The sequence below is a fragment of the Lepisosteus platostomus genome, chromosome 17, assembly GCF_059453375.1.
Source record: "Lepisosteus platostomus isolate fLepPlt1 chromosome 17, fLepPlt1.hap1, whole genome shotgun sequence".
NCBI lineage: Eukaryota > Metazoa > Chordata > Actinopteri > Semionotiformes > Lepisosteidae > Lepisosteus > Lepisosteus platostomus.
Genome location: NC_142627.1, coordinates 2,022,075 through 2,042,580, shown reverse-complemented (window position 1 = coordinate 2,042,580; position 20,506 = coordinate 2,022,075).

Here is a 20,506-nt window from a genome sequence, read left to right as displayed (position 1 = left end):
AAAAGTGCTTTTACTGCCCCATAACTTACATGGGGTTAACCATATTGCAGAAACATGTTTATTTCTGCTGAAAAACACGTTTTGACACTTTCTGCACACTGGGGTTAAGAGCAGAGTGTGTGGGCTCTTCTGAGCCTTGTAGTTACATAGGGATTCAGTTGTCTGAAAAAACGCGTTTATTTCGGGCTGAAAAACACGTTTTGAAAAGAGTACTGTAACTGCCCCATAACTTACATGGGGTTGACCAAACTTGCAGAAACATGTTTATTTCTGCTGAAAAACATGTTTTTACACTTTCTGCACACTGGGGTTAAGAGCTGAGTGTGTGGGCTCTTCTGAGCTTTGCAGTTACATAGGGATTCAGTTGTCTGAAAAAACGCGTTTATTTCGGGCTGAAAAACACGTTTTGAAAAGTGTACTGTAACTGCCCCATAACTTACATGGGGTTGACCAAACTTGCAGAAACATGTTTATTTCTGCTGAAAAACATGTTTTTACACTTTCTGCACACTGGGGTTAAGAGCTGAGTGTGTGGGCTCTTCTGAGCTTTGCAGTTACATAGGGATTCAGTTGGCTGAAAAAACGCGTTTATTTCGGGCTGAAAAACACGTTTTGAAAAAAGTGCTGTTACTGCCCCATAACTTACATGGGGTTGACCAAACTTGCAGAAACATGTTTATTTCTGCTGAAAAACATGTTTTGACACTTTCTGCACACTGGGGTTAAGAGCAGAGTGTGTGGGCTCTTCTGAGCTTTGCAGTTACATAAGGATTCAGTTGTCTGAAAAAACGCGTTTATTTCGGGCTGAAAAACACGTTTTGAAAAAAGTGCTGTTACTGCCCCATAACTTACATGGGGTTGACCAAACTTGCAGAAACATGTTTATTTCTGCTGAAAAACATGTTTTGACACTTTCTGCACACTGGGGTTAAGAGCAGAGTGTGTGGGCTCTTCTGAGCCTTGCAGTTACATAGGGATTCAGTTGTCTGAAAAAACGCGTTTATTTCGGGCTGAAAAACACGTTTTGAAAAGTGTACTATAACTGCCCCATAACTTACATGGGGTTGACCAAACTTGCAGAAACATGTTTATTTCTGCTGAAAAACATGTTTTGACACTTTCTGCACACTGGGGTTAAGAGCTGAGTGTCTGGGCTCTTCTGAGCTTTGCAGTTACATAGGGATTCAGTTGTCTGAAAAAACGCGTTTATTTCGGGCTGAAAAACACGTTTTGAAAAGTGTACTGTAACTGCCCCATAACTTACATGGGGTTGACCAAACTTGCAGAAACATGTTTATTTCTGCTGAAAAACATGTTTTGACACTTTCTGCACACTGGGGTTAAGAGCAGAGTGTGTGGGCTCTTCTGAGCCTTGCAGTTACATAGGGATTCAGTTGTCTGAAAAAACGCGTTTATTTCGGGCTGAAAAACACGTTTTGAAAAGAGTACTGTAACTGCCCCATAAATTACATGGGGTTGACCAAACTTGCAGAAACATGTTTATTTCTGCTGAAAAACATGTTTTTACACTTTCTGCACACTGGGGTTAAGAGCTGAGTGTGTGGGCTCTTCTGAGCTTTGCAGTTACATAGGGATTCAGTTGGCTGAAAAAACGCGTTTATTTCGGGCTGAAAAACACGTTTTGAAAAAAGTGCTGTTACTGCCCCATAACTTACATGGGGTTGACCAAACTTGCAGAAACATGTTTATTTCTGCTGAAAAACATGTTTTGACACTTTCTGCACACTGGGGTTAAGAGCTGAGTGTCTGGGCTCTTCTGAGCTTTGCAGTTACATAGGGATTCAGTTGTCTGAAAAAACGCGTTTATTTCGGGCTGAAAAACACGTTTTGAAAAGAGTACTGTAACTGCCCCATAACTTACATGGGGTTGACCAAGCTTGCAGAAACATGTTTATTTCTGCTGAAAAACATGTTTTGACACTTTCTGCACACTGGGGTTAAGAGCTGAGTGTGTGGGCTCTTCTGAGCTTTGCAGTTACATAGGGATTCAGTTGTCTGAAAAAACGCGTTTATTTCGGGCTGAAAAACACGTTTTGAAAAGTGTACTGTAACTGCCCCATAACTTACATGGGGTTGACCAAACTTGCAGAAACGTTTATTTCTGCTGAAAAACATGTTTTTACACTTTCTGCACACTGGGGTTAAGAGCTGAGTGTGTGGACTCTTCTGAGCTTTGCAGTTACATAGGGATTCAGTTGGCTGAAAAAACGCGTTTATTTCGGGCTGAAAAACACGTTTTGAAAAAAGTGCTGTTACTGCCCCATAACTTACATGGGGTTGACCAAACTTGCAGAAACATGTTTATTTCTGCTGAAAAACATGTTTTGACACTTTCTGCACACTGGGGTTAAGAGCAGAGTGTGTGGGCTCTTCTGAGCCTTGCAGTTACATAGGGATTCAGTTGTCTGAAAAAACGCGTTTATTTCGGGCTGAAAAACACGTTTTGAAAAGTGTACTGTAACTGCCCCATAACTTACATGGGGTTGACCAAACTTGCAGAAACATGTTTATTTCTGCTGAAAAACATGTTTTTACACTTTCTGCACACTGGGGTTAAGAGCTGAGTGTGTGGGCTCTTCTGAGCTTTGCAGTTACATAGGGATTCAGTTGTCTGAAAAAACGTGTTTATTTCGGGCTGAAAAACACGTTTTGAAAAAAGTGCTGTTACTGCCCCATAACTTACATGGGGTTGACCAAACTTGCAGAAACATGTTTATTTCTGCTGAAAAACATGTTTTGACACTTTCTGCACACTGGGGTTAAGAGCAGAGTGTGTGGGCTCTTCTGAGCCTTGCAGTTACATAGGGATTCAGTTGTCTGAAAAAACGCGTTTATTTCGGGCTGAAAAACACGTTTTGAAAAGTGTACTATAACTGCCCCATAACTTACATGGGGTTGACCAAACTTGCAGAAACATGTTTATTTCTGCTGAAAAACATGTTTTGACACTTTCTGCACACTGGGGTTAAGAGCTGAGTGTCTGGGCTCTTCTGAGCTTTGCAGTTACATAGGGATTCAGTTGTCTGAAAAAACGCGTTTATTTCGGGCTGAAAAACACGTTTTGAAAAGTGTACTGTAACTGCCCCATAACTTACATGGGGTTGACCAAACTTGCAGAAACATGTTTATTTCTGCTGAAAAACACGTTTTGACACTTTCTGCACACTGGGGTTAAGAGCAGAGTGTGTGGGCTCTTCTGAGCCTTGTAGTTACATAGGGATTCAGTTGTCTGAAAAAAACGCGTTTATTTCGGGCTGAAAAACACGTTTTGAAAAAAGTGCTTTTACTGCCCCATAACTTACATGGGGTTGACCAAACTTGCAGAAACATGTTTATTTCTGCTGAAAAACACGTTTTGACACTTTCTGCACACTGGGGTTAAGAGCAGAGTGTGTGGGCTCTTCTGAGCCTTGTAGTTACATAGGGATTCAGTTGTCTGAAAAAACGCGTTTATTTCGGGCTGAAAAACACGTTTTGAAAAAAGTGCTGTTACTGCCCCATAACTTACATGGGGTTGACCAAACTTGCAGAAACATGTTTATTTCTGCTGAAAAACATGTTTTGACACTTTCTGCACACTGGGGTTAAGAGCAGAGTTTGTGGGCTCTTCTGAGCCTTGCAGTTACATAGGGATTCAGTTGACTGAAAAAACGCGTTCATTTCGGGCTGAAAAACACGTTTTGAAAAGTGTACTATAACTGCCCCATAACTTACATGGGGTTGACCAAACTTGCAGAAACATGTTTATTTCTGCTGAAAAACATGTTTTGACACTTTCTGCACACTGGGGTTAAGAGCTGAGTGTCTGGGCTCTTCTGAGCTTTGCAGTTACATAGGGATTCAGTTGTCTGAAAAAACGCGTTTATTTCGGGCTGAAAAACACGTTTTGAAAAGTGTACTGTAACTGCCCCATAACTTACATGGGGTTGACCAAACTTGCAGAAACATGTTTATTTCTGCTGAAAAACACGTTTTGACACTTTCTGCACACTGGGGTTAAGAGCAGAGTGTGTGGGCTCTTCTGAGCCTTGTAGTTACATAGGGATTCAGTTGTCTGAAAAAACGCGTTTATTTCGGGCTGAAAAACACGTTTTGAAAAAAGTGCTTTTACTGCCCCATAACTTACATGGGGTTGACCAAACTTGCAGAAACGTTTATTTCTGCTGAAAAACATGTTTTGACACTTTCTGCACACTGGGGTTAAGAGCAGAGTGTGTGGGCTCTTCTGAGCCTTGCAGTTACATAGGGATTCAGTTGTCTGAAAAAACGCGTTTATTTCGGGCTGAAAAACACGTTTTGAAAAGTGTACTGTAACTGCCCCATAACTTACATGGGGTTGACCAAACTTGCAGAAACATGTTTATTTCTGCTGAAAAACACGTTTTGACACTTTCTGCACACTGGGGTTAAGAGCAGAGTGTGTGGGCTCTTCTGAGCCTTGTAGTTACATAGGGATTCAGTTGTCTGAAAAAACGCGTTTATTTCGGGCTGAAAAACACGTTTTGAAAAATGTGCTTTTACTGCCCCATAACTTACATGGGGTTGACCAAACTTGCAGAAACATGTTTATTTCTGCTGAAAAACATGTTTTGACACTTTCTGCACACTGGGGTTAAGAGCTGAGTGTGTGGGCTCTTCTGAGCTTTGCAGTTACATAGGGATTCAGTTGTCTGAAAAAACGCGTTTATTTCGGGCTGAAAAACACGTTTTGAAAAGTGTACTGTAACTGCCCCATAACTTACATGGGGTTGACCAAACTTGCAGAAACATGTTTATTTCTGCTGAAAAACATGTTTTGACACTTTCTGCACACTGGGGTTAAGAGCTGAGTGTGTGGGCTCTTCTGAGCCTTGCAGTTACATAGGGATTCAGTTGGCTGAAAAAACGCGTTTATTTCGGGCTGAAAAACACGTTTTGAAAAAAGTGCTGTTACTGCCCCATAACTTACATGGGGTTGACCAAACTTGCAGAAACATGTTTATTTCTGCTGAAAAACATGTTTTGACACTTTCTGCACACTGGGGTTAAGAGCAGAGTGTGTGGGCTCTTCTGAGCCTTGCAGTTACATAGGGATTCAGTTGTCTGAAAAAACGCGTTTATTTCGGGCTGAAAAACACGTTTTGAAAAGTGTACTGTAACTGCCCCATAACTTACATGGGGTTGACCAAACTTGCAGAAACATGTTTATTTCTGCTGAAAAACATGTTTTGACACTTTCTGCACACTGGGGTTAAGAGCTGAGTGTCTGGGCTCTTCTGAGCTTTGCAGTTACATAGGGATTCAGTTGTCTGAAAAAACGCGTTTATTTCGGGCTGAAAAACACGTTTTGAAAAGTGTACTGTAACTGCCCCATAACTTACATGGGGTTGACCAAACTTGCAGAAACATGTTTATTTCTGCTGAAAAACACGTTTTGACACTTTCTGCACACTGGGGTTAAGAGCTGAGTGTGTGGGCTCTTCTGAGCTTTGCAGTTACATAGGGATTCAGTTGTCTGAAAAAACGCGTTTATTTCGGGCTGAAAAACACGTTTTGAAAAGTGTACTGTAACTGCCCCATAACTTACATGGGGTTGACCAAACTTGCAGAAACATGTTTATTTCTGCTGAAAAACATGTTTTTACACTTTCTGCACACTGGGGTTAAGAGCTGAGTGTGTGGGCTCTTCTGAGCTTTGCAGTTACATAGGGATTCAGTTGTCTGAAAAAACGTGTTTATTTCGGGCTGAAAAACACGTTTTGAAAAGTGTACTGTAACTGCCCCATTACTTACATGGGGTTGACCAAACTTGCAGAAACATGTTTATTTCTGCTGAAAAACACGTTTTGACACTTTCTGCACACTGGGGTTAAGAGCAGAGTGTGTGGGCTCTTCTGAGCTTTGCAGTTACATAGGGATTCAGTTGTCTGAAAAAACGCGTTTATTTCGGGCTGAAAAACACGTTTTGAAAAGTGTACTGTAACTGCCCCATAACTTACATGGGGTTGACCAAACTTGCAGAAACATGTTTATTTCTGCTGAAAAACACGTTTTGACACTTTCTGCACACTGGGGTTAAGAGCAGAGTGTGTGGGCTCTTCTGAGCCTTGCAGTTACATAGGGATTCAGTTGGCTGAAAAAACGCGTTTATTTCGGGCTGAAAAACACGTTTTGAAAAAAGTGCTTTTACTGCCCCATAACTTACATGGGGTTGACCAAACTTGCAGAAACATGTTTATTTCTGCTGAAAAACATGTTTTGACACTTTCTGCACACTGGGGTTAAGAGCAGAGTGTGTGGGCTCTTCTGAGCCTTGCAGTTACATAGGGATTCAGTTGTCTGAAAAAACGCGTTTATTTCGGGCTGAAAAACACGTTTTGAAAAGAGTACTGTAACTGCCCCATAACTTACATGGGGTTGACCAAACTTGCAGAAACATGTTTATTTCTGCTGAAAAACATGTTTTGACACTTTCTGCACACTGGGGTTAAGAGCTGAGTGTGTGGGCTCTTCTGAGCTTTGCAGTTACATAGGGATTCAGTTGTCTGAAAAAACGCGTTTATTTCGGGCTGAAAAACACGTTTTGAAAAGTGTACTGTAACTGCCCCATAACTTACATGGGGTTGACCAAACTTGCAGAAACATGTTTATTTCTGCTGAAAAACATGTTTTTACACTTTCTGCACACTGGGGTTAAGAGCTGAGTGTGTGGGCTCTTCTGAGCTTTGCAGTTACATAGGGATTCAGTTGGCTGAAAAAACGCGTTTATTTCGGGCTGAAAAACACGTTTTGAAAAAAGTGCTGTTACTGCCCTATAACTTACATGGGGTTGACCAAACTTGCAGAAACATGTTTATTTCTGCTGAAAAACATGTTTTGACACTTTCTGCACACTGGGGTTAAGAGCAGAGTGTGTGGGCTCTTCTGAGCCTTGCAGTTACATAGGGATTCAGTTGTCTGAAAAAACGCGTTTATTTCGGGCTGAAAAACACGTTTTGAAAAGTGTACTGTAACTGCCCCATAACTTACATGGGGTTGACCAAACTTGCAGAAACATGTTTATTTCTGCTGAAAAACATGTTTTTACACTTTCTGCACACTGGGGTTAAGAGCTGAGTGTGTGGGCTCTTCTGAGCTTTGCAGTTACATAGGGATTCAGTTGTCTGAAAAAACGCGTTTATTTCGGGCTGAAAAACACGTTTTGAAAAGAGTACTGTAACTGCCCCATAAATTACATGGGGTTGACCAAACTTGCAGAAACATGTTTATTTCTGCTGAAAAACATGTTTTTACACTTTCTGCACACTGGGGTTAAGAGCTGAGTGTGTGGGCTCTTCTGAGCTTTGCAGTTACATAGGGATTCAGTTGGCTGAAAAAACGCGTTTATTTCGGGCTGAAAAACACGTTTTGAAAAAAGTGCTGTTACTGCCCCATAACTTACATGGGGTTGACCAAACTTGCAGAAACATGTTTATTTCTGCTGAAAAACATGTTTTGACACTTTCTGCACACTGGGGTTAAGAGCTGAGTGTCTGGGCTCTTCTGAGCTTTGCAGTTACATAGGGATTCAGTTGTCTGAAAAAACGCGTTTATTTCGGGCTGAAAAACACGTTTTGAAAAGTGTACTGTAACTGCCCCATAACTTACATGGGGTTGACCAAACTTGCAGAAACATGTTTATTTCTGCTGAAAAACACGTTTTGACACTTTCTGCACACTGGGGTTAAGAGCAGAGTGTGTGGGCTCTTCTGAGCCTTGTAGTTACATAGGGATTCAGTTGTCTGAAAAAAACGCGTTTATTTCGGGCTGAAAAACACGTTTTGAAAAAAGTGCTTTTACTGCCCCATAACTTACATGGGGTTGACCAAACTTGCAGAAACATGTTTATTTCTGCTGAAAAACACGTTTTGACACTTTCTGCACACTGGGGTTAAGAGCAGAGTGTGTGGGCTCTTCTGAGCCTTGTAGTTACATAGGGATTCAGTTGTCTGAAAAAACGCGTTTATTTCGGGCTGAAAAACACGTTTTGAAAAGAGTACTGTAACTGCCCCATAACTTACATGGGGTTGACCAAACTTGCAGAAACATGTTTATTTCTGCTGAAAAACATGTTTTTACACTTTCTGCACACTGGGGTTAAGAGCTGAGTGTGTGGGCTCTTCTGAGCTTTGCAGTTACATAGGGATTCAGTTGTCTGAAAAAACGCGTTTATTTCGGGCTGAAAAACACGTTTTGAAAAGTGTACTGTAACTGCCCCATAACTTACATGGGGTTGACCAAACTTGCAGAAACATGTTTATTTCTGCTGAAAAACATGTTTTTACACTTTCTGCACACTGGGGTTAAGAGCTGAGTGTGTGGGCTCTTCTGAGCTTTGCAGTTACATAGGGATTCAGTTGGCTGAAAAAACGCGTTTATTTCGGGCTGAAAAACACGTTTTGAAAAAAGTGCTGTTACTGCCCCATAACTTACATGGGGTTGACCAAACTTGCAGAAACATGTTTATTTCTGCTGAAAAACATGTTTTGACACTTTCTGCACACTGGGGTTAAGAGCAGAGTGTGTGGGCTCTTCTGAGCCTTGCAGTTACATAGGGATTCAGTTGTCTGAAAAAACGCGTTTATTTCGGGCTGAAAAACACGTTTTGAAAAGTGTACTATAACTGCCCCATAACTTACATGGGGTTGACCAAACTTGCAGAAACATGTTTATTTCTGCTGAAAAACATGTTTTGACACTTTCTGCACACTGGGGTTAAGAGCTGAGTGTCTGGGCTCTTCTGAGCTTTGCAGTTACATAGGGATTCAGTTGTCTGAAAAAACGCGTTTATTTCGGGCTGAAAAACACGTTTTGAAAAGTGTACTGTAACTGCCCCATAACTTACATGGGGTTGACCAAACTTGCAGAAACATGTTTATTTCTGCTGAAAAACACGTTTTGACACTTTCTGCACACTGGGGTTAAGAGCAGAGTGTGTGGGCTCTTCTGAGCCTTGTAGTTACATAGGGATTCAGTTGTCTGAAAAAAACGCGTTTATTTCGGGCTGAAAAACACGTTTTGAAAAAAGTGCTTTTACTGCCCCATAACTTACATGGGGTTGACCAAACTTGCAGAAACATGTTTATTTCTGCTGAAAAACACGTTTTGACACTTTCTGCACACTGGGGTTAAGAGCAGAGTGTGTGGGCTCTTCTGAGCCTTGTAGTTACATAGGGATTCAGTTGTCTGAAAAAACGCGTTTATTTCGGGCTGAAAAACACTTTTTGAAAAAAGTGCTGTTACTGCCCCATAACTTACATGGGGTTGACCAAACTTGCAGAAACATGTTTATTTCTGCTGAAAAACATGTTTTGACACTTTCTGCACACTGGGGTTAAGAGCAGAGTTTGTGGGCTCTTCTGAGCCTTGCAGTTACATAGGGATTCAGTTGTCTGAAAAAACGCGTTCATTTCGGGCTGAAAAACACGTTTTGAAAAGTGTACTATAACTGCCCCATAACTTACATGGGGTTGACCAAACTTGCAGAAACATGTTTATTTCTGCTGAAAAACATGTTTTGACACTTTCTGCACACTGGGGTTAAGAGCTGAGTGTCTGGGCTCTTCTGAGCTTTGCAGTTACATAGGGATTCAGTTGTCTGAAAAAACGCGTTTATTTCGGGCTGAAAAACACGTTTTGAAAAGTGTACTGTAACTGCCCCATAACTTACATGGGGTTGACCAAACTTGCAGAAACATGTTTATTTCTGCTGAAAAACACGTTTTGACACTTTCTGCACACTGGGGTTAAGAGCAGAGTGTGTGGGCTCTTCTGAGCCTTGTAGTTACATAGGGATTCAGTTGTCTGAAAAAACGCGTTTATTTCGGGCTGAAAAACACGTTTTGAAAAAAGTGCTTTTACTGCCCCATAACTTACATGGGGTTGACCAAACTTGCAGAAACGTTTATTTCTGCTGAAAAACATGTTTTGACACTTTCTGCACACTGGGGTTAAGAGCAGAGTGTGTGGGCTCTTCTGAGCCTTGCAGTTACATAGGGATTCAGTTGTCTGAAAAAACGAGTTTATTTCGGGCTGAAAAACACGTTTTGAAAAGTGTACTGTAACTGCCCCATAACTTACATGGGGTTGACCAAACTTGCAGAAACATGTTTATTTCTGCTGAAAAACACGTTTTGACACTTTCTGCACACTGGGGTTAAGAGCAGAGTGTGTGGGCTCTTCTGAGCCTTGTAGTTACATAGGGATTCAGTTGTCTGAAAAAACGCGTTTATTTCGGCTGAAAAACACGTTTTGAAAAATGTGCTTTTACTGCCCCATAACTTACATGGGGTTGACCAAACTTGCAGAAACATGTTTATTTCTGCTGAAAAACATGTTTTGACACTTTCTGCACACTGGGGTTAAGAGCTGAGTGTGTGGGCTCTTCTGAGCTTTGCAGTTACATAGGGATTCAGTTGTCTGAAAAAACGCGTTTATTTCGGGCTGAAAAACACGTTTTGAAAAGTGTACTGTAACTGCCCCATAACTTACATGGGGTTGACCAAACTTGCAGAAACATGTTTATTTCTGCTGAAAAACATGTTTTGACACTTTCTGCACACTGGGGTTAAGAGCTGAGTGTGTGGGCTCTTCTGAGCCTTGCAGTTACATAGGGATTCAGTTGGCTGAAAAAACGCGTTTATTTCGGGCTGAAAAACACGTTTTGAAAAAAGTGCTGTTACTGCCCCATAACTTACATGGGGTTGACCAAACTTGCAGAAACATGTTTATTTCTGCTGAAAAACATGTTTTGACACTTTCTGCACACTGGGGTTAAGAGCAGAGTGTGTGGGCTCTTCTGAGCCTTGCAGTTACATAGGGATTCAGTTGTCTGAAAAAACGCGTTTATTTCGGGCTGAAAAACACGTTTTGAAAAGTGTACTGTAACTGCCCCATAACTTACATGGGGTTGACCAAACTTGCAGAAACATGTTTATTTCTGCTGAAAAACATGTTTTGACACTTTCTGCACACTGGGGTTAAGAGCTGAGTTTGTGGGCTCTTCTGAGCTTTGCAGTTACATAGGGATTCAGTTGTCTGAAAAAACGCGTTTATTTCGGGCTGAAAAACACGTTTTGATAAAAGTGCTGTTACTGCCCCATAACTTACATGGGGTTGACCAAACTTGCAGAAACATGTTTATTTCTGCTGAAAAACATGTTTTTACACTTTCTGCACACTGGGGTTAAGAGCTGAGTGTGTGGGCTCTTCTGAGCTTTGCAGTTACATAGGGATTCAGTTGGCTGAAAAAACGCGTTTATTTCGGGCTGAAAAACACGTTTTGAAAAAAGTGCTGTTACTGCCCCATAACTTACATGGGGTTGACCAAACTAGCAGAAACATGTTTATTTCTGCTGAAAAACATGTTTTGACACTTTCTGCACACTGGGGTTAAGAGCAGAGTGTGTGGGCTCTTCTGAGCCTTGCAGTTACATAGGGATTCAGTTGTCTGAAAAAACGCGTTTATTTCGGGCTGAAAAACACGTTTTGAAAAGTGTACTATAACTGCCCCATAACTTACATGGGGTTGACCAAACTTGCAGAAACATGTTTATTTCTGCTGAAAAACATGTTTTGACACTTTCTGCACACTGGGGTTAAGAGCTGAGTGTCTGGGCTCTTCTGAGCTTTGCAGTTACATAGGGATTCAGTTGTCTGAAAAAACGCGTTTATTTCGGGCTGAAAAACACGTTTTGAAAAGTGTACTGTAACTGCCCCATAACTTACATGGGGTTGACCAAACTTGCAGAAACATGTTTATTTCTGCTGAAAAACACGTTTTGACACTTTCTGTACACTGGGGTTAAGAGCTGAGTGTGTGGGCTCTTCTGAGCTTTGCAGTTACATAGGGATTCAGTTGTCTGAAAAAACGCGTTTATTTCGGGCTGAAAAACACGTTTTGAAAAGTGTACTGTAACTGCCCCATAACTTACATGGGGTTGACCAAACTTGCAGAAACATGTTTATTTCTGCTGAAAAACATGTTTTTACACTTTCTGCACACTGGGGTTAAGAGCTGAGTGTGTGGGCTCTTCTGAGCTTTGCAGTTACATAGGGATTCAGTTGTCTGAAAAAACGTGTTTATTTCGGGCTGAAAAACACGTTTTGAAAAGTGTACTGTAACTGCCCCATTACTTACATGGGGTTGACCAAACTTGCAGAAACATGTTTATTTCTGCTGAAAAACACGTTTTGACACTTTCTGCACACTGGGGTTAAGAGCAGAGTGTGTGGGCTCTTCTGAGCTTTGCAGTTACATAGGGATTCAGTTGTCTGAAAAAACGCGTTTATTTCGGGCTGAAAAACACGTTTTGAAAAGTGTACTGTAACTGCCCCATAACTTACATGGGGTTGACCAAACTTGCAGAAACATGTTTATTTCTGCTGAAAAACACGTTTTGACACTTTCTGCACACTGGGGTTAAGAGCAGAGTGTGTGGGCTCTTCTGAGCCTTGCAGTTACATAGGGATTCAGTTGGCTGAAAAAACGCGTTTATTTCGGGCTGAAAAACACGTTTTGAAAAAAGTGCTTTTACTGCCCCATAACTTACATGGGGTTGACCAAACTTGCAGAAACATGTTTATTTCTGCTGAAAAACATGTTTTGACACTTTCTGCACACTGGGGTTAAGAGCAGAGTGTGTGGGCTCTTCTGAGCCTTGCAGTTACATAGGGATTCAGTTGTCTGAAAAAACGCGTTTATTTCGGGCTGAAAAACACGTTTTGAAAAGAGTACTGTAACTGCCCCATAACTTACATGGGGTTGACCAAACTTGCAGAAACATGTTTATTTCTGCTGAAAAACATGTTTTGACACTTTCTGCACACTGGGGTTAAGAGCTGAGTGTGTGGGCTCTTCTGAGCTTTGCAGTTACATAGGGATTCAGTTGTCTGAAAAAACGCGTTTATTTCGGGCTGAAAAACACGTTTTGAAAAGTGTACTGTAACTGCCCCATAACTTACATGGGGTTGACCAAACTTGCAGAAACATGTTTATTTCTGCTGAAAAACATGTTTTGACACTTTCTGCACACTGGGGTTAAGAGCAGAGTGTGTGGGCTCTTCTGAGCCTTGCAGTTACATAGGGATTCAGTTGTCTGAAAAAACGCGTTTATTTCGGGCTGAAAAACACGTTTTGAAAAGAGTACTGTAACTGCCCCATAACTTACATGGGGTTGACCAAACTTGCAGAAACATGTTTATTTCTGCTGAAAAACACGTTTTTACACTTTCTGCACACTGGGGTTAAGAGCTGAGTGTGTGGGCTCTTCTGAGCTTTGCAGTTACATAGGGATTCAGTTGTCTGAAAAAACGCGTTTATTTCGGGCTGAAAAACACGTTTTGAAAAGTGTACTGTAACTGCCCCATAACTTACATGGGGTTGACCAAACTTGCAGAAACATGTTTATTTCTGCTGAAAAACACGTTTTGACACTTTCTGCACACTGGGGTTAAGAGCAGAGTGTGTGGGCTCTTCTGAGCCTTGCAGTTACATAGGGATTCAGTTGTCTGAAAAAACGCGTTTATTTCGGGCTGAAAAACACGTTTTGAAAAGTGTACTGTAACTTCCCCATAACTTGCATGGGGTTGACCAAACTTGCAGAAACATGTTTATTTCTGCTGAAAAACATGTTTTGACACTTTCTGCACACTGGGGTTAAGAGCTGAGTGTGTGGGCTCTTCTGAGCTTTGCAGTTACATAGGGATTCAGTTGTCTGAAAAAACGCGTTTATTTCGGGCTGAAAAACACGTTTTGAAAAGTGTACTGTAACTGCCCCATAACTTGCATGGGGTTGACCAAACTTGCAGAAACATGTTTATTTCTGCTGAAAAACACGTTTTGACACTTTCTGCACACTGGGGTTAAGAGCAGAGTGTGTGAGCTCTTCTGAGGCTTGCACTTACATAGGGATTCAGTTGTCTGAAAAAACGCGTTTATTTCGGGCTGAAAAACACGTTTTGAAAAAAGTGCTGTTACTGCCCCATAACTTACATGGGGTTGACCAAACTTGCAGAAACGTTTATTTCTGCTAAAAAACATGTTTTGACACTTTCTGCACACGGGGGTTAAGAGCTGAGTGTTTGGGCTCTTCTGAGCTTTGCAGTTACATAGGGATTCAGTTGTCTGAAAAAACGTGTTTATTTCGGGCTGAAAAACACGTTTTGAAAATTGTACTGTAACTGCCCCATAACTTACATGGGGTTGACCAAACTTGCAGAAACATGTTTATTTCTGCTGAAAAACACGTTTTGACACTTTCTGCACACTGGGGTTAAGAGCAGAGTGTGTGGGCTCTTCTGAGCTTTGCAGTTACATAGGGATTCAGTTGTCTGAAAAAACGCGTTTATTTCGGGCTGAAAAACACGTTTTGAAAAGTGTACTGTAACTGCCCCATAACTTACATGGGGTTGACCAAACTTGCAGAAACATGTTTATTTCTGCTGAAAAACACGTTTTGACACTTTCTGCACACTGGGGTTAAGAGCAGAGTGTGTGGGCTCTTCTGAGCCTTGCAGTTATATAGGGATTCAGTTGTCTGAAAAAACGCGTTTATTTCGGGCTGTTAAACACGTTTTTAAAAAAGTGTTGTTACTGCCCCATAACTTACATGGGGTTGACCAAACTTGCAGAAACATGTTTATTTCTGCTGAAAAACATGTTTTGACACTTTCTGCACACTGGGGTTAAGAGCAGAGTGTGTGGGCTCTTCTGAGCTTTGCAGTTACATAGGGATTCAGTTGTCTGAAAAAACGCGTTTATTTCGGGCTGAAAAACACGTTTTGAAAAGTGTACTGTAACTGCCCCATAACTTACATGGGGTTGATCAAACTTGCAGAAACATGTTTATTTCTGCTGAAAAACACGTTTTGACACTTTCTGCACACTGGGGTTAAGAGCAGAGTGTGTGGGCTCTTCTGAGCCTTGCAGTTACATAGGGATTCAGTTGGCTGAAAAAACGCGTTTATTTCGGGCTGAAAAACACGTTTTGAAAAAAGTGCTGTTACTGCCCCATAACTTACATTTGGTTGACCAAACTTGCAGAAACATGTTTATTTCTGCTGAAAAACATGTTTTGACACTTTCTGCACACTGGGGTTAAGAGCAGAGTGTGTGGGCTCTTCTGAGCCTTGCAGTTACATAGGGATTCAGTTGTCTGAAAAAACGCGTTTATTTCGGGCTGAAAAACACGTTTTGAAAAGTGTACTATAACTGCCCCATAACTTACATGGGGTTGACCAAACTTGCAGAAACATGTTTATTTCTGCTGAAAAACATGTTTTGACACTTTCTGCACACTGGGGTTAAGAGCTGAGTGTGTGGGCTCTTCTGAGCTTTGCAGTTACATAGGGATTCAGTTGTCTGAAAAAACGCGTTTATTTCGGGCTGAAAAACACGTTTTGAAAAGTGTACTGTAACTGCCCCATAACTTACATGGGGTTGATCAAACTTGCAGAAACATGTTTATTTCTGCTGAAAAACACGTTTTGACACTTTCTGCACACTGGGGTTAAGAGCAGAGTGTGTGGGCTCTTCTGAGCCTTGCAGTTACATAGGGATTCAGTTGGCTGAAAAAACGCGTTTATTTCGGGCTGAAAAACACGTTTTGAAAAAAGTGCTGTTACTGCCCCATAACTTACATGGGGTTGACCAAACTTGCAGAAACATGTTTATTTCTGCTGAAAAACATGTTTTGACACTTTCTGCACACTGGGGTTAAGAGCAGAGTGTGTGGGCTCTTCTGAGCTTTGCAGTTACATAGGGATTCAGTTGTCTGAAAAAACGCGTTTATTTCGGGCTGAAAAACACGTTTTGAAAAGTGTACTGTAACTGCCCCATAACTTACATGGGGTTGATCAAACTTGCAGAAACATGTTTATTTCTGCTGAAAAACACGTTTTGACACTTTCTGCACACTGGGGTTAAGAGCAGAGTGTGTGGGCTCTTCTTAGCCTTGTAGTTACATAGGGATTCAGTTGTCTGAAAAAACGCGTTTATTTCGGGCTGAAAAACACGTTTTGAAAAAAGTGCTGTTACTGCCCCATAACTTACATGGGGTTGACCAAACTTGCGGAAACATGTTTATTTCTGCTAAAAAACATGTTTTGACACTTTCTGCACACGGGGGTTAAGAGCTGAGTGTTTGGGCTCTTCTGAGCTTTGCAGTTACATAGGGATTCAGTTGTCTGAAAAAACGCGTTTATTTCGGGCTGAAAAACACGTTTTGAAAAGTGTACTGTAACTGCCCCATAACTTACATGGGGTTGACCAAACTTGCAGAAACATGTTTATTTCTGCTGAAAAACACGTTTTGACACTTTCTGCACACTGGGGTTAAGAGCAGAGTGTGTGGGCTCTTCTGAGCTTTGCAGTTACATAGGGATTCAGTTGTCTGAAAAAACGCGTTTATTTCGGGCTGAAAAACACGTTTTGAAAAGTGTACTGTAACTGCCCCATAACTTACATGGGGTTGACCAAACTTGCAGAAACATGTTTATTTCTGCTGAAAAACATGTTTTGACACTTTCTGCACACTGGGGTTAAGAGCTGAGTGTGTGGGCTCTTCTGAGCTTTGCAGTTACATAGGGATTCAGTTGTCTGAAAAAACGCGTTTATTTCGGGCTGAAAAACACGTTTTGAAAAGTGTACTGTAACTGCCCCATAACTTACATGGGGTTGACCAAACTTGCAGAAACATGTTTATTTCTGCTGAAAAACATGTTTTGACACTTTCTGCAAACTGGGGTTAAGAGCAGAGTGTGTGGGCTCTTCTGAGCCTTGCAGTTACTTAGGGATTCAGTTGTCTGAAAAAACGCGTTTATTTCGGGCTGAAAAACACGTTTTGAAAAAAGTGCTGTTACTGCCCCATAACTTACATGGGGTTGACCAAACTTGCAGAAACATGTTTATTTCTGCTGAAAAACATGTTTTGACACTTTCTGCACACTGGGGTTAAGAGCAGAGTGTGTGAGCTCTTCTGAGGCTTGCACTTACATAGGGATTCAGTTGTCTGAAAAAACGCGTTTATTTCGGGCTGAAAAACACGTTTTGAAAGAAGTGCTGTTACTGCCCCATAACTTACATGGGGTTGACCAAACTTGCAGAAACGTTTATTTCTGCTAAAAAACATGTTTTGACACTTTCTGCACACGGGGGTTAAGAGCTGAGTGTTTGGGCTCTTCTGAGCTTTGCAGTTACATAGGGATTCAGTTGTCTGAAAAAACGCGTTTATTTCGGGCTGAAAAACACGTTTTGAAAAAAGTGCTGTTATTACCCCATAACTTACATGGGGTTGACCAAACTTGCAGAAACATGTTTATTTCTGCTGAAAAACATGTTTTGACACTTTCTGCACACTGGGGTTAAGAGCAGAGTGTGTGGGCTCTTCTGAGCCTTGCAGTTACATAGGGATTCAGTTGTCTGAAAAAACGCGTTTATTTCGGGCTGAAAAACACGTTTTGAAAAGAGTACTGTAACTGCCCCATAACTTACATGGGGTTCACCAAACTTGCAGAAACATGTTTATTTCTGCTGAAAAACACGTTTTTACACTTTCTGCACACTTGGTTAAGAGCTGAGTGTGTGGGCTCTTCTGAGCTTTGCAGTTACATAGGGATTCAGTTGTCTGAAAAAACGCGTTTATTTCGGGCTGAAAAACACGTTTTGAAAAGTGTACTGTAACTGCCCCATAACTTACATGGGGTTGACCAAACTTGCAGAAACATGTTTATTTCTGCTGAAAAACATGTTTTGACACTTTCTGCACACTGGGGTTAAGAGCAGAGTGTGTGGGCTCTTCTGAGCCTTGCAGTTACATAGGGATTCAGTTGGCTGAAAAAACGCGTTTATTTCGGGCTGAAAAACACGTTTTGAAAAAAGTGCTGTTACTGCCCCATAACTTACATGGGGTTGACCAAACTTGCAGAAACATGTTTATTTCTGCTGAAAAACATGTTTTGACACTTTCTGCACACTGGGGTTAAGAGCAGAGTGTGTGGGCTCTTCTGAGCCTTGCAGTTACATAGGGATTCAGTTGTCTGAAAAAACGCGTTTATTTCGGGCTGAAAAACACGTTTTGAAAAGTGTACTGTAACTGCCCCATAACTTACATGGGGTTGACCAAACTTGCAGAAACATGTTTATTTCTGCTGAAAAACATGTTTTGACACTTTCTGCACACTGGGGTTAAGAGCAGAGTGTGTGGGCTCTTCTGAGCCTTGCAGTTACATAGGGATTCAGTTGTCTGAAAAAACGCGTTTTTTCGGGCTGAAAAACACGTTTTGAAAAGTGTACTGTAACTGCCCCATAACTTACATGGGGTTGACCAAACTTGCAGAAACATGTTTATTTCTGCTGAAAAACACGTTTTGACACTTTCTGCACACTGGGGTTAAGAGCAGAGTGTGTGGGCTCTTCTGAGCCTTGCAGTTACATAGGGATTCAGTTGTCTGAAAAAACGTGTTTTTTCAGGCTGAAAAACACGTTTTGAAAAGTGTACTGTAACTGCCCCATAACTTACATGGGGTTGACCAAACTTGCAGAAACATGTTTATTTCTTATGAAAAACACGTTTTGACACTTTCTGCACACTGGGGTTAAGAGCAGAGTGTGTGGGCTCTTCTGAGCCTTGCAGTTACATAGGGATTCAGTTGTCTGAAAAAACGCGTTTATTTCGGGCTGAAAAACACGTTTTGAAAAAAGTGCTGTTATTACCCCATAACTTACATGGGGTTGACCAAACTTGCAGAAACATGTTTATTTCTGCTGAAAAACATGTTTTGACACTTTCTGCACACTGGGGTTAAGAGCAGAGTGTGTGGGCTCTTCTGAGCCTTGCAGTTACATAGGGATTCAGTTGTCTGAAAAAACGCGTTTATTTCGGGCTGAAAAACACGTTTTGAAAAAAGTGCTGTTACTGCCCCATAACTTACATGGGGTTGACCAAACTTGCAGAAACATGTTTATTTCTGCTGAAAAACATGTTTTGACACTTTCTGCACACTGGGGTTAAGAGCAGAGTGTGTGGGCTCTTCTGAGCCTTGCAGTTACATAGGGATTCAGTTGTCTGAAAAAACGCGTTTATTTCGGGCTGAAAAACACGTTTTGAAAAAAGTGTTGTTACTGCCACATAACTTACATGGGGTTGACCAAACTTGCAGAAACATGTTTATTTCTGCTGAAAAACACGTTTTGACACTTTCTTCACACTGGGGTTAAGAGCAGAGTGTGTGAGCTCTTCTGAGGCTTGCACTTACATAGGGATTCAGTTGTCTGAAAAAACGCGTTTATTTCGGGCTGAAAAACACGTTTTGAAAAAAGTGCTGTTACTGCCCCATAACTTACATGGGGTTGACCAAACTTGCAGAAACATGTTTATTTCTGCTGAAAAACATGTTTTGACACTTTCTGCACACTGGGGTTAAGAGCAGAGTGTGTGGGCTCTTCTGAGCCTTGCAGTTACATAGGGATTCAGTTGTCTGAAAAAACGCGTTTATTTCGGGCTGAAAAACACGTTTTGAAAAAAGTGTTGTTACTGCCACATAACTTACATGGGGTTGACCAAACTTGCAGAAACATGTTTATTTCTGCTGAAAAACACGTTTTGACACTTTCTGCACACTGGGGTTAAGAGCAGAGTGTGTGAGCTCTTCTGAGGCTTGCACTTACATAGGGATTCAGTTGTCTGAAAAAACGCGTTTATTTCGGGCTGAAAAACACGTTTTGAAAAAAGTGCTGTTACTGCCCCATAACTTACATGGGGTTGACCAAACTTGCAGAAACGTTTATTTCTGCTAAAAAACATGTTTTGACACTTTCTGCACACGGGGGTTAAGAGCTGAGTGTTTGGGCTCTTCTGAGCTTTGCAGTTACATAGGGATTCAGTTGTCTGAAAAAACGTGTTTATTTCGGGCTGAAAAACACGTTTTGAAAATTGTACTGTAACTGCCCCATAACTTACATGGGGTTGACCAAACTTGCAGAAACATGTTTATTTCTGCTGAAAAACACGTTTTGACACTTTCTGCACACTGGGGTTAAGAGCAGAGTGTGTGGGCTCTTCTGAGCTTTGCAGTTACATAGGGATTCAGTTGTCTGAAAAAACGCGTTTATTTCGGGCTGAAAAACACGTTTTGAAAAGTGTACTGTAACTGCACCATAACTTACATGGGGTTGACCAAACTTGCAGAAACATGTTTATTTCTGCTGAAAAACACATTTTGACACTTTCTGCACACTGGGGTTAAGAGCAGAGTGTGTGGGCTCTTCTGAGCCTTGCAGTTACATAGGGATTCAGTTGTCTGAAAAAACGCGTTTATTTCGGGCTGTTAAACACGTTTTTAAAAAAGTGTTGTTACTGCCCCATAACTTACATGGGGTTGACCAAACTTGCAGAAACATGTTTATTTCTGCTGAAAAACATGTTTTGACACTTTCTGCACACTGGGGTTAAGAGCTGAGTGTGTGGGC